At 43.3% G+C, this 17816-nt stretch overlaps 1 pseudogene; it reads left to right on the top strand.

The window, feature by feature from the left end:
- The first annotated feature begins 1243 nt into the window (after window positions 1-1243).
- Window positions 1244-4739, top strand: LOC144367701 (small ribosomal subunit protein eS7 pseudogene; annotated as a pseudogene).
- Window positions 4740-17816: the final 13077 nt, after the last annotated feature.

The following is a 17816-nucleotide window of genomic DNA, read 5'->3' as shown; positions in this document are numbered from 1 at the left end:
CTTTGTAGTCTTTTGTGTCTGATTTCTTTCACTTAGCATGTTTTGGTCTTTTTTGTTTTGTTTTCTGGTCCTGGGGATTGAACTCAGGTACACTCTACCATTGAACTATAATCCAATCCCTTTTTTTAATTTTTATTTTGAAACAGGGTCTCACTAAATTGCCCAGGCTGGCCTTGAACTTGGAATTCTCCTGTGTCAGCTTCCAATCTCTAGGATGATAGGCATGCATCACCACTCCCAGCTTTAGCCTGGCTTTCAAGGCTCACCCATGTTGTAGTATGTATCAGTACTGCATTTCTTTTTATGACTGAATAATATTTCACTGAATATTGTATAGATATTTTTTGAATATACCATATTGTCTTTATCCACTGGTAGACATTGACATTGTTTCCACTTTGGCACTACTGTGAAAAATGTTGCTACTAGGAATATTGGTGTACAAATATCCATTTGAATCCCTGCTTTCAATTCTTTGGGGAATATGAAATGAAATTGCTGGATCCTGCTGTAATTCTATGTTTAGTTTTTGAGGAGTTGCTGTACTGTCTTCCCCAGCAGCTGTAGCACTTTACCCACCAGCAATGCACAGGGTTCCGAATTCTCCACATTCTTATCAACACTTCATAGTCTGTCTCTTTAATTATAGTCATCCTAGTGGGAATGACATAGTTTTGATTATATCCCCCTAATGATGAATGTTGTTGAGCATCTTTCATGTATGTTGACCATTTGTTTTTTTGGAGAAATATTTGAATCATTTGCCCATATTTAAATTGGTTTTTTGTTTTTGTTGAATTATAAGAATTCTGGGTCTATTCTGGGTGTCTCTCTCTCTCTCTCTCTCTCTCTCTCTCTCTCTCTCTCTCTCTCTCTCTCCCTCTCTCCCCCCTCTCCCCCTCCCTCCCTCCCTCCCTTCCTTCCTCCTTTCCTCCCTTCCTCTTTTGTGGTGATGGGAATTGTGCATATGAGGCAAGCACTCTACCAACTGAGCTAGATCCCCAGCCCCTGGGTGTAAGTCTTTTAATAGATAGAAATTTGATATCTCTTATCCAAAATGCCTGGGACCAGAACTATTTTGGATTTCAGATTTTTTTTCAGGTTTTAGAGCATTTATATAAACATAATGAGATTTCCTGGAGATGGGATCCAAGTCTGAACATGAAATTATTTTTTTTATTTTACATATCCTTATACACATAGACTGAAGGAAATTTTAAACGTGCCAGGCACTTTTTTTTTTTAAAGAGAGAGTGAGAGAGGGAGAGAGAGAGAGAATTTTAATATATTTATTTCTTAGTTATCGGCGGACACATCTTTGTTTTTTTATATGTGGTGCTGAGGATGGAACCCGGGCCACGCACATGCCAGGAGAGCGGACCACCGCTTGAGCCACATCCCCAGCCCTGAAGGAAATTTTATACGATATTTTTAACGGGCCTGCATTTTGACTGACCCATCCCACAAGACCAGCTGTGGAATTTTCCACTTGTGGTATCATGGCAATACTCAAAAACTTTTGGATTTTAGAGAATTTTGAATTTCAAAATTTTAGATTGGGGATGTTCAACCTGTATATGATTTGCAAATATTTTTTTACATTCTGTGGCTTTTCACTTGGTCTACTTTCAAAGTAACAATTATAATTAGTAGTGGCTCTTTGCCTACTAACTCATCTAACTCGTCACCTTCCTGATTGTGCCAGCGTTTGTAGCCTTTCTGGGAATTATTTCTGGAAGCTCACTTAGAGCTCACTCCAACAGCTCTTGCAACTATTATTTTAAGCATCTACTTTCTGCTTTTCCTAAGCCAGCTTTCAACAAGGAGAAGGCCACGTTCAGCTCAAGTGCCATGATAGAGAGGTCCAATAAGCCTGATGAGTTGAGCAAATCCAAGGTGTTGCTGTTGCTAGACATGAACTTGACCTTGAGGCTCAGCCACGGGAGCTGAATAGCACCACAATCAAGGAAATTGAAGTTGGTGGTGGTTGGGAAGTGAACATAATCTTTGTTTCCGTTCCTCAGCTGAAATCTTTCCGGACATCCAAGTCCAGCTAGTACAAGAATCAGAGAAAAAGTTCATCAGGAAGTATGTGGTCTTGGTTGATCAGAGGAGAATTTTGCTTAAGCCAGTTAAAAAAAAATCCATTTGAAAAATAAGCAGAAGCATCCACAGACTGACAGCTGTGCACACCACACTCCTTAAGGACTTGGTCTTCCCAAGTAAAACTGTGGGCAAGGGCATCCAAGTGAAGCTGGAAGGCAGCTGGCTTATAAAGGTTCATGTGGACACAACCCAGAAGAACAGTGTGCAATACAAGGGGGGAATTTTTACTAGTGTCTTTAAGAAGCTTGTGGGTAAGGATGTTAATTTTGAATTCCCTTTCTGGGGCCTGGGGATATAGCTCAGTGGAGGAGCACTTGCCTAGCTCATGCAAGGCCCTGGGTTCCACCCCCAGGAGCACCACATTAAAAAAAAAATCCCTTTCTGATTAAAATAACTTATCAGTTAGGAATCAGGACTGATCCCTAACTGATAAGCAGAATGATTTGAATCCTTAGACTGAGTTGACAGCACATCACTTTGCCAGAGCTGAAGTACAGCCAAACTATAACAACAAATTCCTAGAAAGCCAGAACTGAAAAAGCCTTTAGATCAACTGATCCAACCCCTGCAATGGACAAAGAAATAAATTAAAGAAGACACAGAAACCATGAAGCGGAGTGTCTACAACTCCCTCAGCCTCCTCCCGAGGCCAGTGCACCTTCACTGATCCAGCTTCATGAATCACAGTGATCTAGGTCATGTAAATGCAGTGGGGCCGCCCTGTCAACTCTGCTGGAGCCGCTTGGGTACAGGATTGGGCCCCAGCCAAGTGCTGCCATGAATAATCCAGATGTGATGGAGGCCGACCTCTGACGGTGGGAGACTGTTTGGCAAGAGAGACACACATGCAGGGGGCACACCCAGAGGGCACAGTGCTAGAGCACAAGCCTGTCATTGTTCCTCTGCTCCAGGCACCTGCTTGGGGCTGCTGACAGCTTCCCTTGATCACCTCACTTTGTGTCCTTACCATGAAGCCCATTACTGAAAGTCGTCTGAGCCTGGATCTTGCATACCTGAAGGAGCTCATGAACATTCTCAAAGGTGGCCAGAAATCGTCTGGAGATGACACCTAGTCAGATGGAAAAACAAGCATACCACAAACCCAGCTCTAAATTCCAGACACCTTGCTCTCTGCACTCTGACATGCTGTCTCCTGCACTGAGACAGCAGGCTCCGTGGGTGAACCGTGACAACACAAGAAGACAGCTGACACTGGGAGGTTGAGTTCTGAGGCCTCAGTTGTCATCTGAGGGAGAACAAGGCAGGGGAGCTGGCCCTCATCCCAGCCTGAGCTGGCAATGCAGCTGAAGTTTGATTTGGGGGTCTGTCTGTATGCATGGATTGGAGAAAGTTCTAGATCTGGATATGGTTCCCAATGTGCCACCCCTCAGGCACCTGCCTTTGAAGAAATTCACTTATTACCCACTGGATGCAAGCAACTGCTCTTTTCCAGGCTTCATCTCTTTGGTGTTACTATAACAGAATACTTGAGACTGGATAATTTATATAGAACAGAGATTTACTTCTTACAGTTTGGAGGCGGGAAAGTCTAAGGTCGAGGGGCCAACATCTGGCAAGAGCTTTCTTTCTGCATCATTCCATGGCAGAAGGGAGAAGGACAAAAGAACATTATCATGTACTTGCATGGGGTGGGGCAGAGAAAGAGAGATCAAACTTGCACCTCTAGCCCATTCATTATCAGAGGCCTAGGCCAGAGACCTGGCTTGGGGGGTTCCAACAAAGATCTGGCCATTCACCACCGCAAAACGAGCAGCAATTATAATGGTGAAAAGCAGGAAAGGAAACTTAATCCATATGGCCACACTGGGAAAGCAAAGTGAAATTCAGCATCTCAGCCCTATCTATGGGTTGCTGACAGGACCTTTAGGTTTAAATAGAAGAAATGGGGCAGCGGATAAGAGATATGCATAACTAAACAATCTTGATCTAACTATGGTCTGGTTGATCATCCTCTCCATTCTGGTTCTGCAAGGTAGCTCTGGTTGATCACTTGAAGGGGCAATTTCTACTTGCTACTCGGGATGTTTATCCATCAGGCCTGTGGTCCTGCAGGGGACAATTCAGTCCCCTTGACATGATTGCTCCTGTTGGAGGAAGCAGTCTTAACAGAAAACTTCTAGGCATCGCTTCAGGGTCCGAAACAGGCTGCTGCAAGTCTGTGCAAATCTGACCTCAGTCTGAAAGGACGATGAGATAGACCAGGTAAATTTAGGGCTAATAAACTTGTGTTACCAGTTTGGAGATGAGCATGCCTCAAGTGATTAATGTGCCCATCTGCAGATCTGAGCAGGAATCTGACCCAAAGTTTAATAAAGGAGACAGATGCAAAATGAAAGCAGAGATACCAAGCTCTATCCTGTTTTGCAGTCACTCATGTGGCATCTGCATGCCTAGGTAAAGACTCCCTGCCTAGAGAAAGGCAGCCTAAGTCTCAGTTACACTTAAAAAAAATGCACCTTAGTTACATTTTTTTAAATTGGCATAATTAATCCATTCACAAGGGTGGCACCCAGGGCTGGGGTTTTAGCTCAGTGGTAGACCATTTGCCTTGCACGTGTGAGGCACTGGTTTCGATTTTCAGCACCACATAAAAAATAAACAAATAAAATAAAGGTATTGTGTCCATCTATAACTAATAAAAATATTTTTTTAAAAAAGATGGTGCCCACATGCACTAACTACCTCCCACTGCTCCCCCAACACTGCTGCATTGGAGATTAAGTTCCCAACACATGCTTTTGGGGGGACACACTTGAGCTAGGGCACAGAAATTGATACCCATAGACAGGGACCCAGGTGGAGGAGCTGGAGAAATCACCCATGAAAATAAGGCATCTGAAAGCATAGGGGTGAATGTGAGAAGAAATGACTTTCTCTTCTCATCAGCCTCTAAAACTAGCAGCCAGGGAAAGGGAGAAGGAGAACCCGGAAGGACCAGAATAATGGAAGCTGAGGGGATGAGGGCACCGGCAGGAAGGCAGGGTCATCACGGTCAGCAGACAGGTCAGGCCACTGAGGGCTGCGTTTGTCATGTGGAAAGTCATCGGTAACTTTAGAGAAGCAATCTCAGGAGATGACAGCATAGTAAATTGATTTCCTTTTGCTGAGAAGCAAGTAGGAGGTGATGAGTGGAGACAGTGGCCAACTCTACCAGGAAGTGAGTTTTTCCTTTTAGTGGAAGAGACTTCAACATATTCAGAGATGCAGGAAAAGATAGGAAGGGGGAGGGAGAGAGTGACAGGATAAGAGGGAGAGGAAAGCATTTGGTGGGTCTTTGTCCCTAAAATGGAGGGATGATCCAGGGCACTGCAGAGGGGTTGGCCATGGTCATAAGAAGGGGCCTCTCCCCTGTCAGCTTGGAAGGAAGTGGAGGTGGCTGTTAGTGGATTGAAAATGAGAAAACATAAAATGCCTAGCACAGAACAGACTGCAGGTAAACACCAGTCCTTTCCTCCCCTCCCTTGCTGTGCAGTTTCAGTCCTCTGAGGCCACATGTGACATCACTTTGGGACAAGGCTGAAGAACATGATGGGCTGGAAAAATTAAGATCAAACCTGAATTTTGCTTTTCTGGACTTGCAGGGGAATCAAGGCTGCTTTCTCCTGGGGTTTCCAAGCTAAGAAGATGGAGGCATGGATCTTTCAGAGATCACTAGTGGACAGAGACTGCCTGACATTAGAACAGGCACAGAGCAAAGCGGAGCTGACAGGGAGGCAAGAGGCAGCTACACTCTTGGACTACACCAGGTGATTTTTTTTTTTTTGTAGTTGTAGATGGACAGATGCCTTTATTAGTTTATTTTTATGTGGTGCTAAGGATTGAATCCAATGCCTCCCACATGCTAGACAAACACTCTGCCACTGAGATGCAGCCTGAGCCCCAGGTGATATCGTTTTAATGCTCTGATCTAACCATGCCCGAAGTCCCTAAATTTTCAGTTTATTAATCCAACAGTTTTCTTCCCCCCACCCAAAGTCCATTTCAGTTAGGACTCTGTCCTCTCTAACTGAAGAAGTTCTGACTAACACAATGAGTAGAGTGTTGCTTGTTATATATTGTCACTATAACTAAATACCTAAGGCAATTTGTATATAAAGAGAAAAGATCTTGTTTTTGCTCATGGTTCTAGAGGTTCTGGTCCAAGATCAGGCTTCCCAATCATTCTGGGCCTCTGACCAGAGTGGCACATTGTGGAGTACGTGACAGCAAACTCACTTACATCATGAGCCAGAAGCAGAGAAAGAGGTCAGCCTAGGGTCTCATAGTCCCCTCCAAGGGCCCAGCCCCAGTGAGCTGAGAACCTCCCACTTGCCTCACCTTGCAAAGGTACCACCACCTCCCAATAGCACCCCTATGGGGCCCAATGTCCTTTGACACATGGACCTTTGGGGAACACTCCTCCAAATGTGACACTAGTGATGGTCCCTAATTCTCAGACTTGGCTACATTGAGGAGGATTGAAGATCAGTGAGGAATCCCTGGTCCTGGGCCAGGAAGATAGTGGCCCTTGAGGAGCAGCTGCATAGCCAAGGTCTCCTGAAGCTCAGATCATGTCCTAACATGAATAGAAACATTAGAAGACTTGGTAGAACTAAGTCAGGAGATAATAGTATGCTCGCCATTTTCCCAGATCTTCAGTTTAGTGTCCAGAAAATGACAAATTTTACAGAGGGAACAATAAAAGCTAACATTTATGAAATATTATATGCCAGGCACTAGTCTAAGTGCTTGACACATGTTAATTCATAATAACACAAAGAAGACAACATTATTAGTATTCATAATAACATAATTTATTGATATATGTTCTTTTTTTTTAGGGGTTGGGGTCCTGGGCATTGAACTCAGGGACACTCAACCACTGAGCCACATCCCCAGCCCTATTTTGTATTTTATTTAGAGACAGGGTCTCACTGAGTTGATTAGCATCTTGATTTTTCTGAGGTTGGCTTTGAATTCATGATCCTCCTCATGATCCTCTCAGTTCCTGAGCTACCGGGATTATAGGCATGTGCCACCACTAATACATTTGTGTGTGTGTGTGTGTGTGTGTGGTGCTGGGGATTGAACCCAGGCCTTGTGCATGCAAGGCAAGCATTCTACCAACTAAGCTATATCCCCAGCCCACTAACACATTTTTAAATGAAAAATACCTTTTTCCAAATTGTAAAAATTAATAAGAATGGCTTTGTTTTTACATTTTTGCCAATCTTAATGTCTATCTTAGAGAATGGCAGCTAAATTCCCATTATCTGATTGATCATTCATTTTGTAGAGATGTGGTATTTTGCCTCAAGCACATGAAGAAAATTCACTCTCACACAGATATGTAACTAGGAAAGAGAAGAGTATTTTATTATTATCATTGTATCGGGGATTGAACCCAGGAGCACGCTACCACTGAGCTATGTCCCCAGCCTTTTTAATTTTTTTATTTTGAGACAAGGACTTGCTGACTTGTCCTAGCCAGTCTCAAACTTCCAATCCTCCTGCCTCAGTCTCCCCTATTTTGCACTTTGAATGCGTCTTTTATCCATGCATAACTTTGTAGCATCATGTATTGGTCACTTGGCATATATGGTTTTACGGAGTTATGCACATTTTTACAAGTGCTGACACATTTCATAATGCAACTGAAAAAAATCACATTTATTAAATCTGATACTGTCGGAAAGTTTTTAAGTAGTGGGAAACTTTCAAAGTCATGGTGATGGATACAAATTTTCCAAAATTTTAATTTTCATTCAATAGCTTTTAGCAGAAAATATTGACATTTTTCCTCTTGAAGTAATAGACTTACTTTGCCCATGTCATCAAAAATGTTTGCACCGAGCACAATGGCATACACCTGTAATTCCAGTGGCTTAGGAAGCTGAGGCAGGAGGATTGCAAGTTCAAAATCAGCCATAGAAAAAGTAAGGCACTAAGTAGCTCAGTAAGACCCTGTCTCTAAATAAAATACAGAATAGGGCTGGGAATGTGGCTTAGTGGTCAAGTGCCCCTGAATTCAACTCCCTTTATCACCCACAAAAAAATGTGCACAAAATATCTGCATTTGTACAACCATAGTATGTTTTTCCATCCTTCTTTCAACTAGAAATTATGTTCCATGAGCAAAGTGTCTAATTTAGCTTGAAACTCTAACAGCTGCCCAGGGACTTTTCCTTGAGACAACTATGGCACATAGGTATGCAGAAGAACCCTTTCTACTCTGTCAAAATATTTGAAAGACAGGACTGAGGTTGTGGCTCAGTGATAGAGCACTTGCCTAGTATGCCTGAGGCACTGAGTTCAATCCCTGGCACCACATAAAAATAAACAAATAAAATAAAAGTAGTGTGTCCATCTGCAACTAAAAAAAAAATATTTAAAAGAGCTGGGTGTGGGGTGCATGACTGCAATTCCAGTTCCTTGGGAGGATGAGGCAGGAGGGCTGCAAGTTTGAGGTCATCATAGGCAACTTAGTAAGACCCTTTGTCAAAAGAAAAAATAAAAAGGGCTGGAGATGTGGCTCAGTGGTAGAGTGCCTCTGGGTTTAATCCCCAGTACTGAAACAGAAAAAAATTAAAAGTATGTTGGCACAGTGTCACAGACTGTAGTCCTAGCTACTTGGGAGGCTAATGGAGAAGGATCACCTGAGTCCAGGAGTTTGAAGCCAGCTTGGAAAAAATGGCTAGACTGTCTCAAAAAAAAGAAAAACAAAGAAAGAAAGAAAGAAAGAAAAGAAAAGAGGGAAAAGAAAAAGAAATATATATAGCAAGTATACTTGGGGCTGGGGATATAGCTCATCCTTGCCTAAGATATGAGGCCCTGGAATTAACCCAACCACTGAAACAAAAGAAAGAAGAAAGAGAGGAAAGAAAAAGAAAAAAGATAAAACAGGTATACTTAAGGTTAGAGATTTAATGAAATTAAAAATCTTTGCTGTTTCATAGAATTTTTTTCTTTTTTTCTTTCTTTCTTCTTTTTTTTTTTTTTTTTTTTTAGTGGAGATTGAACTCAGGGAGACCCTACCACTGAGCCATATCCCCAGCCCTATTTTGTATTTTCTTTAGAGACAAGGTCTCACTGAGTTACTTAGCGCCTCACTTTTTCTGAGGCTGGCTTTGAACGCTTGATCCTCCTGCCTCAGCCTCCCAAGCTGCCTGGAATCATTCTTAAATGGAACTAATATCATTCTCTCTTTTGCCATGAGCACATGGCAGAGAAGAATACAACTACCAGCATGGCTTAGGGTGCTGCTTTGTTCTTTGTTAAGTGACCAACACTTATATCCACCATTTCTTTTTCAACATCAAAAAGACAAGAAAAGGGCCTGGGCTGTGACTCAGTGGTAGAGCACTTGCCTAGCATGTGTGAGGCACTGAGTTCAAGTCTCACCACTACATATAAGTAAATGAATAAAATAAAGGTCCATCAACAACTAAAATAAATTATATACGTATATAAGTACATACACACGCACACACACACACACACATACACACACACACACATATATATATATATGACAAGATCTTAGTAGTATTATGCAAATAATTTGGGGGAATAAAGAGCATAAATTTGACTTCACAGACCCTCTGAAAAGGTCCTGAAGACCAGCAAGCATTCAGAGATCACATGCTGAGAAACACTCATGTAATGCTTTATTCATCAGTTAGTATTTATTAAGTGCCTACTGTTTCTCTGATGCTCTTCTAGACACTGAGTATTGAGTGATGAACTAAAAACAAGTTTCTTAAGGTTTCTGTTTTCATAGAACTAAAATTCTTACTGTTAGAAGCAGAAAATTAATAAATGAATACGATTATTTCACCTAAAGAAAATGCCTTAAAGAAAATAAAACAGGGTAACTGAATAGAGATTGGGAGTAATTTACCTCCACTGTTCAGTATGGTATCTACTCTCCCTATAACTATTTAATATTTATTATTATTATTATTTTGGTATGAGGGGTTAAACCCAGGAGAACTTAGCCACTGAGTCACATCCCAGCCCTTTTTAATATTTTATTTAGAGACAGGGCCTTGCTAAGTTGCTGAGGCTGGCTTTGAACTCATGTTCCTCCTGCCTCAGCATCCTGAGCCACTGGGATTACAAATGTACGCCACGGCATTTGGCTATTTAATTTTGATTAATTAAATAAGTCCATTTCTGAGTCATACTTAGCCACATTTCAAATGCTCAATAATCTGATTATACATATATATGTACATGTTTATATATACATACATATATGTGTATGTGTGTATATAGATGACAGGTATATGGTACAGATAGATAATTCCTGATGCATTGGCAGTACAAAGCCAAGGGGCTGATTGAAATCCCTGAGAAAGAGGTTACAAACAAAGAAGAGAGGGCTTTGACCGTTGACCAAATTCTCAAGTATGCCACCATGAATGGTTAACAAAATGGAGATCTCAAAAAGTCGAATTGTTGAGATGGTATTAAAGCGAGATGGAAAGACAGGAGCTGGATCTGGGGTATAGCTCAGTGGCACAGTTTGTGCTTAGCACTTACAAGCCTCTCCCTCCCTGCCATTCAATCCCTCCCATTGCAAAAAGATAGGAGATGGGTGTCAGGGAGCGGGGTACTGAAGTGCAAGGTCTCAGAAGTAATCCAGTTATTGATGATAATAATTGGACCAAGGCTGGTCTCAATAAAGGTCAAAGTATTAACCTTAAAAATGGGTCATTGAGACTTAACTTAGGTATCTCAAGTCCATTTCTTAAGAAACCATCTGAAGAGATCAAGAAATAAAGGTTACAGAAGTAGGAGGAAAATCTGAAGTGCATGGGCTCACAGAAGCAAGAGCTACTCCCCCCACCGCAATGCACAGCACAGGCAGGGTCTTGCTGGGTTGCTCAGGCTGCTCTGAACTCCTGGGCTGCCAGCCCCCAGCCTCAGCCTCCCAAGCAGCTGGGACTACAGGTGAGCACCACCCAACCTGCTCTGTCTGGTTTTAGTTGGTTTGTTTATCTTTTTGTTGTTGAGTTGGAGTGTTCTGGACACTAGATCCTTGCTAGATACTGGATTTGCAAACATCTCTTCCCTCCTGTAGGGTGTGTTTTCACTTTCTTTTTTCTTTTCCCTTCCTTTCTTTTGTTTCAGTACTGGGGATTTAACCAGGGGTGCGCTACCACTAAGCTCTATCCCCAGCCCTTTTTATTTTATCTATCTATCTATTTGGTTCTGGGGATTGAACCCAGGGCCTTTTGCATGTGAGGCAAGCACTCTACCAACTGAGCTATATCCCCAGCCCAGCCCTTTTTATTTTTTAAGACAAGATCTCACTAAGCTGCCCAGGCAGAAGGATCACAAGTTTGAGATCGGCCTTAGTAATTTAGTGAGAACCTGTCAAATAAAAATAAAAGGACTGGGAATCTAGTTCAATGGAAGAGCATCCCTGGATTCAATTTTTATTACCGAAACAAAAACCAACCAGTTTTCTCATCCTCAAAGTGAGTCATCACCTTTCCAAGTCCCTGCAAGGACCGATAGTGTATGGACAAGAAACCAGCACGTCTCACTCCTTCCAAGATGGCGTGGGAGGACCCGCCTTCTGTCCCCAGGGGCTCCACTCCCCAGGGGCTCCACTCCCGTCCTCACTCATGTAGGCCCCGCCCTGCCAGCAGCAAGCCTTCTCAGGAGAGGACGTGGTTCACTGGCGAGCTTGGCAGGGAAACACAATTGTTCATGCTCCACTTGTTGAAAGACTCTTCCCTTGATTCATCTTGGCACCTTTGTTGAAATTTATGTGTGTGTGTGTGTGTGTGTGTGAGTCTTTATACACACACACACACACACACACACATACACACATGTATATATAATATATCCCCAATCAAATATAACACACACACACACACACACGCACGCACACACGCACGCACATATACACACTTATTTCTTGTTTATTTCTGGACTCTCAATTCTACTCTGTTCATGTCTATGGCTACCCTTATTCCACTGCCATATTGTCTTGATTACCTTGTACAATTTACTTTGGAGTAAATTGAAATTGGGATGTGTGAATCCTCCAATTTGGTTTTCTATCCCCAAGATTGTTTTGGCTATTTTGAATCTTTTGCATTCCATATAAATTTTAGGATAAGTTTATCAATTTCTGCAAAAAAAAAAAAAAAAAAAAGGCAGGTTGGATTTATTTATTTATTTGGTGCTGGGACTGAACTCAGGGCCTTGCATATTGCTAGGCAAGTGCTCTACCACTGAACTAGCCACTCTCAGCCCCAGGTTGGATTTTGACAGGGATTATATTGAACCTGTAGATAAATTTGGGGAGAATGGCCATCCTAATCATATTTAGTCTTCTAATCTAATGAGCTTTGGATGTCTTTCCATTTATTTAAGTCTTCTTTAATTTCTTTAATGTGACTGGTTTTAAGCAAAAGAATGACATGATCTGATTTATGCTCTAGAAAGATTGCTCAGTAGTTTGGAAAAATGTTTAGGGGCCAACAGATGCCATGTGAACAGGGCAATAGTAACAGAGGAAAAGAGGAAGGCCCTTATTAGAGGAGTATTTATGATGTAAACTGGCAGGACTTGGTGATTGCCTTCATGCAGAAACAGAAAAGAATGACTCCCAGGCTTTTGTCTTGTTTGTATGGTGATGCCACCAACTGAGGCAGTACTGTTTGGGGAAAAAGATAAAATGGATCAGTTGATACATACTGAGCTCCAGGTGACTGCGAGATGCTGTGTGGAGTGACCCGCCTGCGTGGGGCCGCAAGGTGATTGGCTATTTGGGTCCAGATGCTTGGGGGAGCTGCCTAGTGTGGGTGCAGTGATTGGAAAGTCATATACAAAGGAAACCCATGAACCAACCAATGGGAATAATAAAGAAAGCAGAAAGGTCGCAAAGAAAAACATATTCAAAGGTTGAGCTGCTACTGAAATGGCGACCAAGGAGGTCCCTCCAAGGAAGAGAATGGGACCTCACCTCTGCCTGTATGGCTTCTCAGCTTTCACCACTGAAAAGTATTCCAGGACATGCCAAAAGCAAGACACAAGCAAAGATTTACTAAAGGACAGAAAAGGTACACACACTCCAAAGGCAGAGTTGCGGGCACCTCTCGCCACTCAGAGAAGACAGTTGAGCTCTCTGATTACGTCTATGATTTTCCTGGAAAGAAATGTGCATGTTCCCAGGCAAGCTCTTTTGAAAACCAAATTCCATGATAATCCTTTGATGTTTGGGGTTCAGAATGTTTCTCTTTGGTTAAGCAGTCTACCCATAAATCATTTGTAGGCACATTGTGTAAGTCTGGTGACATTTAAATTAATTATGTTTTTGTTCTAGTTGATCTGTTACAAGCATATGCTGGAGGTTTTGTTCATCTAACTAAAGGGACAAGCATGACTGGTCATCCTTGTAGATTTGGGTCTCTATCAACTTAGGGTCTCTTTTTCTCTCTCTCCCCCAGGGCTGATTTCTCTCAGAGCTGATGACAAAAATTCACAAAGGAGACTGAGAAGGAAGCCCCCAGGGATGCAGGAGCAAACCCTGGAAAGAAGGCAGGAGGCACAGTGGGTGGCTAATAATGATGAGTTAGGGACCCAGTGCCTGCACTGGATTCAGCAAGGTTAGAAGTCCACTGTGACCACAGCAAGGGCTCTTCCCCAGAGGACTGAGGTCACTTTCTGTGGACGAAGGAGGAAGTAGGAGCTGGGAAAGTGGAGGCAGCAAGTAAGGCTAACTCATTCCAGAAGTTCCGAGGGGTCAGAGAGAGGAGATGACAAAGCAGTAACTAGAAATGCAAAGAGGGCCAAGGGGCGGTTGTACTTTTTAGGATAGAGAGACTCGAGACTGTTATGGGCTGATGGAGGGACTCAGAAGAAAGTTAGAGGAGGAGGGACAGAGTGGGGCCTTGCGGAGCTGGGGGAGCCGCTGAGAGGAGTAAGGAGGTGAGGGTTGGAGCAGCGCTTTTCAGATTTTGACATGAAATCACATTTCAAATTTCCCCTCCTCTATCTCCCCCGCCACCATCCTGGCCCAAGACATCTCACTAGGCCACCTGACCTGGCCTTCAGACACTCCACTTTGGGTTTAGGCTTGATGCTACAGAGGCCAGGAGGGCACTAAACTGACTTGAAGAAGACAGAAATGGCCAGTGGCCTCTGGAAGTTGGGGATGAGGCAGTGGGAGTCAGAACGTGGGCAGCCTGCCAGAGGCCTCTGTGCCTTGATTGAGGTTGGAACCTCAGGGAGGTGTTCAAGGTGTGGCCCTGGAGAGGACATGAGGAAGTCATGAGGAAGGCCACCGGGGAGGTCAAGCAGGATACTAAAGGGTCATTCACACGGATGAGCAGGACATTAGGACAAAAATCCCAATCCTGAATGGATGAAGGAAGGCCACAAAGATGAAGATGATGAAGAGGGTGAGAGTAGAACCAGGTGGCAGGAATCTTGGAGGAGGAAAAAGTGATAAATGATATATACACAGAGGAAAAACCAAACCAAACCAAAAACCCTCCAAAAAGTGAGTGGTGATGGGGGCTGGGGATGTGGCTCAAGCGGTAGTGTGCTCGCCTGGCATGCCCAGGGCGCTGGGTTCAATCCTCAGCACCACATAAAAATAAAATAAAGATGTTGTGTCCACCAAAAAATAAAAAATAAATATTAAAAAAAAAAAGTGAGTGGTGGTTATCCATGGTGGGATAAAGGATATGGGTAACTCTGATTTCTTCTTTACACTTTCCTGAGTTTTGCCACCAAGTTTTCTATAGTGAGTCTTTCTTATTTGTTTTTTAGAAATGTAAAAGAAAGAAAACCAACATAACAAATGCCTCAATTCACACTTTAAAAAATTAGTTTAAAAAATTAGTTTAAAGGCTGGGGATGTGGCTCAGCAGTAGAGCACTTGCCTAGCATGTGTGAGGCCCTGGGTTCGATCCTCAGCACCACATAAAAACAAATAAACAAAATAAAAGTATTGTGTCCAACTACAACTAAAAAAGAAATATTTAAAAAAATTAGTTTAACCCAGGCACAATGGCACACACCTGTAATCCCAGCAGCTCAGGAAGCTGAGGCAAGAGGATCATGAGTTCAACGCCAGCCTCAGCAACTTAGTGAGTCCTGGAGCAACTCAGCAAGACCCTCTCTAGGGGCTGGGGATGTGGCTCAAGCGGTAGCGCGCTCGCCTGGCATGCGTGCGGCCCGGGTTCGATCCTCAGCACCACATACAAACAAAGGTGTTGTGTCTGCCAAAAACTAAAAAATAAATATTAAAATTCTTTCTCTCCTCTCTCTCTTTAAAAAAAAAAAAAAGACCCTCTCTATATATTAAAAGGGGCTAGGGATGTGGCTCAGTGGTAAGTGCCCTGGGGTTCAGTCCCTGCCACCAATAATAAATAAATAATTGGTTTAGAGAGATAACCACTCCCTCTTATCTTGGACAAGCATGGTTAGTTGAATTTAGTTTCATGTACATGTACATACATGCATGAAATAGAACATGGTGTGGTTATGAGATGATTTTACTTACATGGGGAAAGGGTTCTTAAAATGAGGTGGGGAACTTTTTAAAGTGAGGAGGGGTTGTACACAGACTGACAGCCTGAATCCACGTCTCCAGCACAGCTCCACTGGGAAGGCCACACCTGGAAAGACCCAGCCTCCAAATTAAGTACACTGGGCCACACCTGGTCGTTAAATGTTCCAGGAAGAGAGGAGTGCTACTTGTGTTTCTCTGGCTGGGTTTCAACCCACTTTCACATCGCTCAAGTTATTAATGCCCCTGAAACCCAGAAAGCCGGAAAGGCAAATCGTTATCCCCAATGGACTGTTAGGAGAACTGAGGTGGGGAAGAGCAGGGAATGAACAGAATGCCACAGTAAGTTGGTGGAGAATAAGGAACTAGAGCTCTGGCCCAGGCCAGTGCATGGACAGGTGGGGCAGAGGCAAGGGCCACGGGTGGCAGGGACTGATGGACTTTGACCACCTGGCAATAAGGAAAAGAAATGGCAATAACTTCAGCCTCTGAGGTTGGCTGATCAGGAAATGATGTTTTGGAGAGAATCAGGTGAAACAGTTCTTCCTCTTTAGAGGCCCCATAGAATAGGCACAGTTTTGGAGGCTCTCTGCATTTCCAACATACCCTCAGAAGTTAGGACCTGCTTCAAGATCAGGCCTGGATTCAGGTCTCAGGTCTATCATTGATATATGTCATATTATCCTGGAAAAGTTATTCACTTTTCTGGGTCTTCATTTTCTCATGGATAAAATGGGGGTGTTTTGTTGTTGTTGTTGTTGTTTGTTTGTTTTGTTTTTAACACTCCAGGTATACAAAGAGAGAATCATTATCTGTGCTTCTGGAGGCAAAAGCACTCAATGTGTCCAGATGGGCTCAACGTCAAGGGGATTGTCCAACACTGATAGAGAAGCCACCTGCATGTGTATACCTGAGATGTGACACCAGCTTTGCAGTGACCCTGGGGAGGTGGAGTTTGCCATCAGAAAGCTGTTGGTCGAGTGGTGGCAGGGTGGTGAGAGTAAAGGGCCCATTTTTTTTTTAAGAGAGAGAGAGAGAGAGAGAGAGAGAATTTTTTTAAATATTTACTTTTTAGTTTTTGGCGGACACAACATCTTTGTTTGTATGTGGTGCTGAGGATCGAACCCGGGCCGCACGCATGCCAGTCCAGCACGCTACCGCTTGAGCCACATCCCCAGCCCATAAAGGGCCCATTTTAAAAAAAATAAATAGATAAATAGATATTTAAATATGTATTTAAATATTTATTTATTTATTAGTTGTAGGTGGACACATACCTTTATTTTATTTTTATGGGATGCTGAGGATCAAACCCAGTGCCTCATGCATGCCAGGCAAGCACTCTACCTCTAAGCCACAATCCCAGCCCAAGGGCCCATTTTCTTAAAAAAAACAAAAGCAGCATATGAACGATTATTCATTGTAAGATTCCAACACCACCGAGTGTGAAATTAAAAAAAAGCAAAATCCTCCCCTTTCCCCCCTCCCTTGGTTGTCACTTTGGTAGTTCCTTGCTGTTAGGAACAGCTGCACTGTTCATAACATTGTTCCAGACAGATGACCTGGAAGCCCATGTACTGAGGGGCTCCTAGCCTGGCCTGATGGTGGCAGTGATCTGGTGATTCTCAATCGGGTTTCCCCAGGAGAAATGGCTCCCCTCCCCCCTTTGGTGTTCGTGTGTTTCCCAAACTCCAGAAGCTCCCTGCACTGACCCAGGTGACACACTCGGGGCACAGTAAGTGACACTACAAGTGTACAGAAAAGGAACACCTAAGACATCGGGATAGCCCCTGCCATCAAGGCCACTGACCAGTGGGTGGGGTCACAGGCAGGGAACAGATGCCATCAGGTGTCAGCAAGTGCCTCCAGAGGTCTGCCTCAAAGACCTAGGCAGCCACAGTACTGCCACTTTGGAGAACTTGGGCTCAGAGACCTGGATGGGGAATCCTGGCCAGGTGGCCTAGGGTGAGTGATTAGCCCTCTGAACCCAAAGGAAGGGAATCACCTGACTAACAGGGAGTCTGAGAATGGCACAAGGACACCTCCATCCATGCTGGCACATTAAAGGGGCTCAGTAACCCACAACCAGGATTAGTAAAGCTTCTAATTTGTATCCTGCCAGATCTGTGCTTTGTCCACAAAGACACTCTAGGGAGTTTCTAAGACATTT

The sequence above is a fragment of the Ictidomys tridecemlineatus genome, chromosome 11, assembly GCF_052094955.1.
Source record: "Ictidomys tridecemlineatus isolate mIctTri1 chromosome 11, mIctTri1.hap1, whole genome shotgun sequence".
Taxonomy (NCBI): domain Eukaryota; kingdom Metazoa; phylum Chordata; class Mammalia; order Rodentia; family Sciuridae; genus Ictidomys; species Ictidomys tridecemlineatus.
The sequence above is the reverse complement of the archived record's forward strand: the minus strand, read 5'-3'. Positions and strand labels throughout refer to the sequence as shown.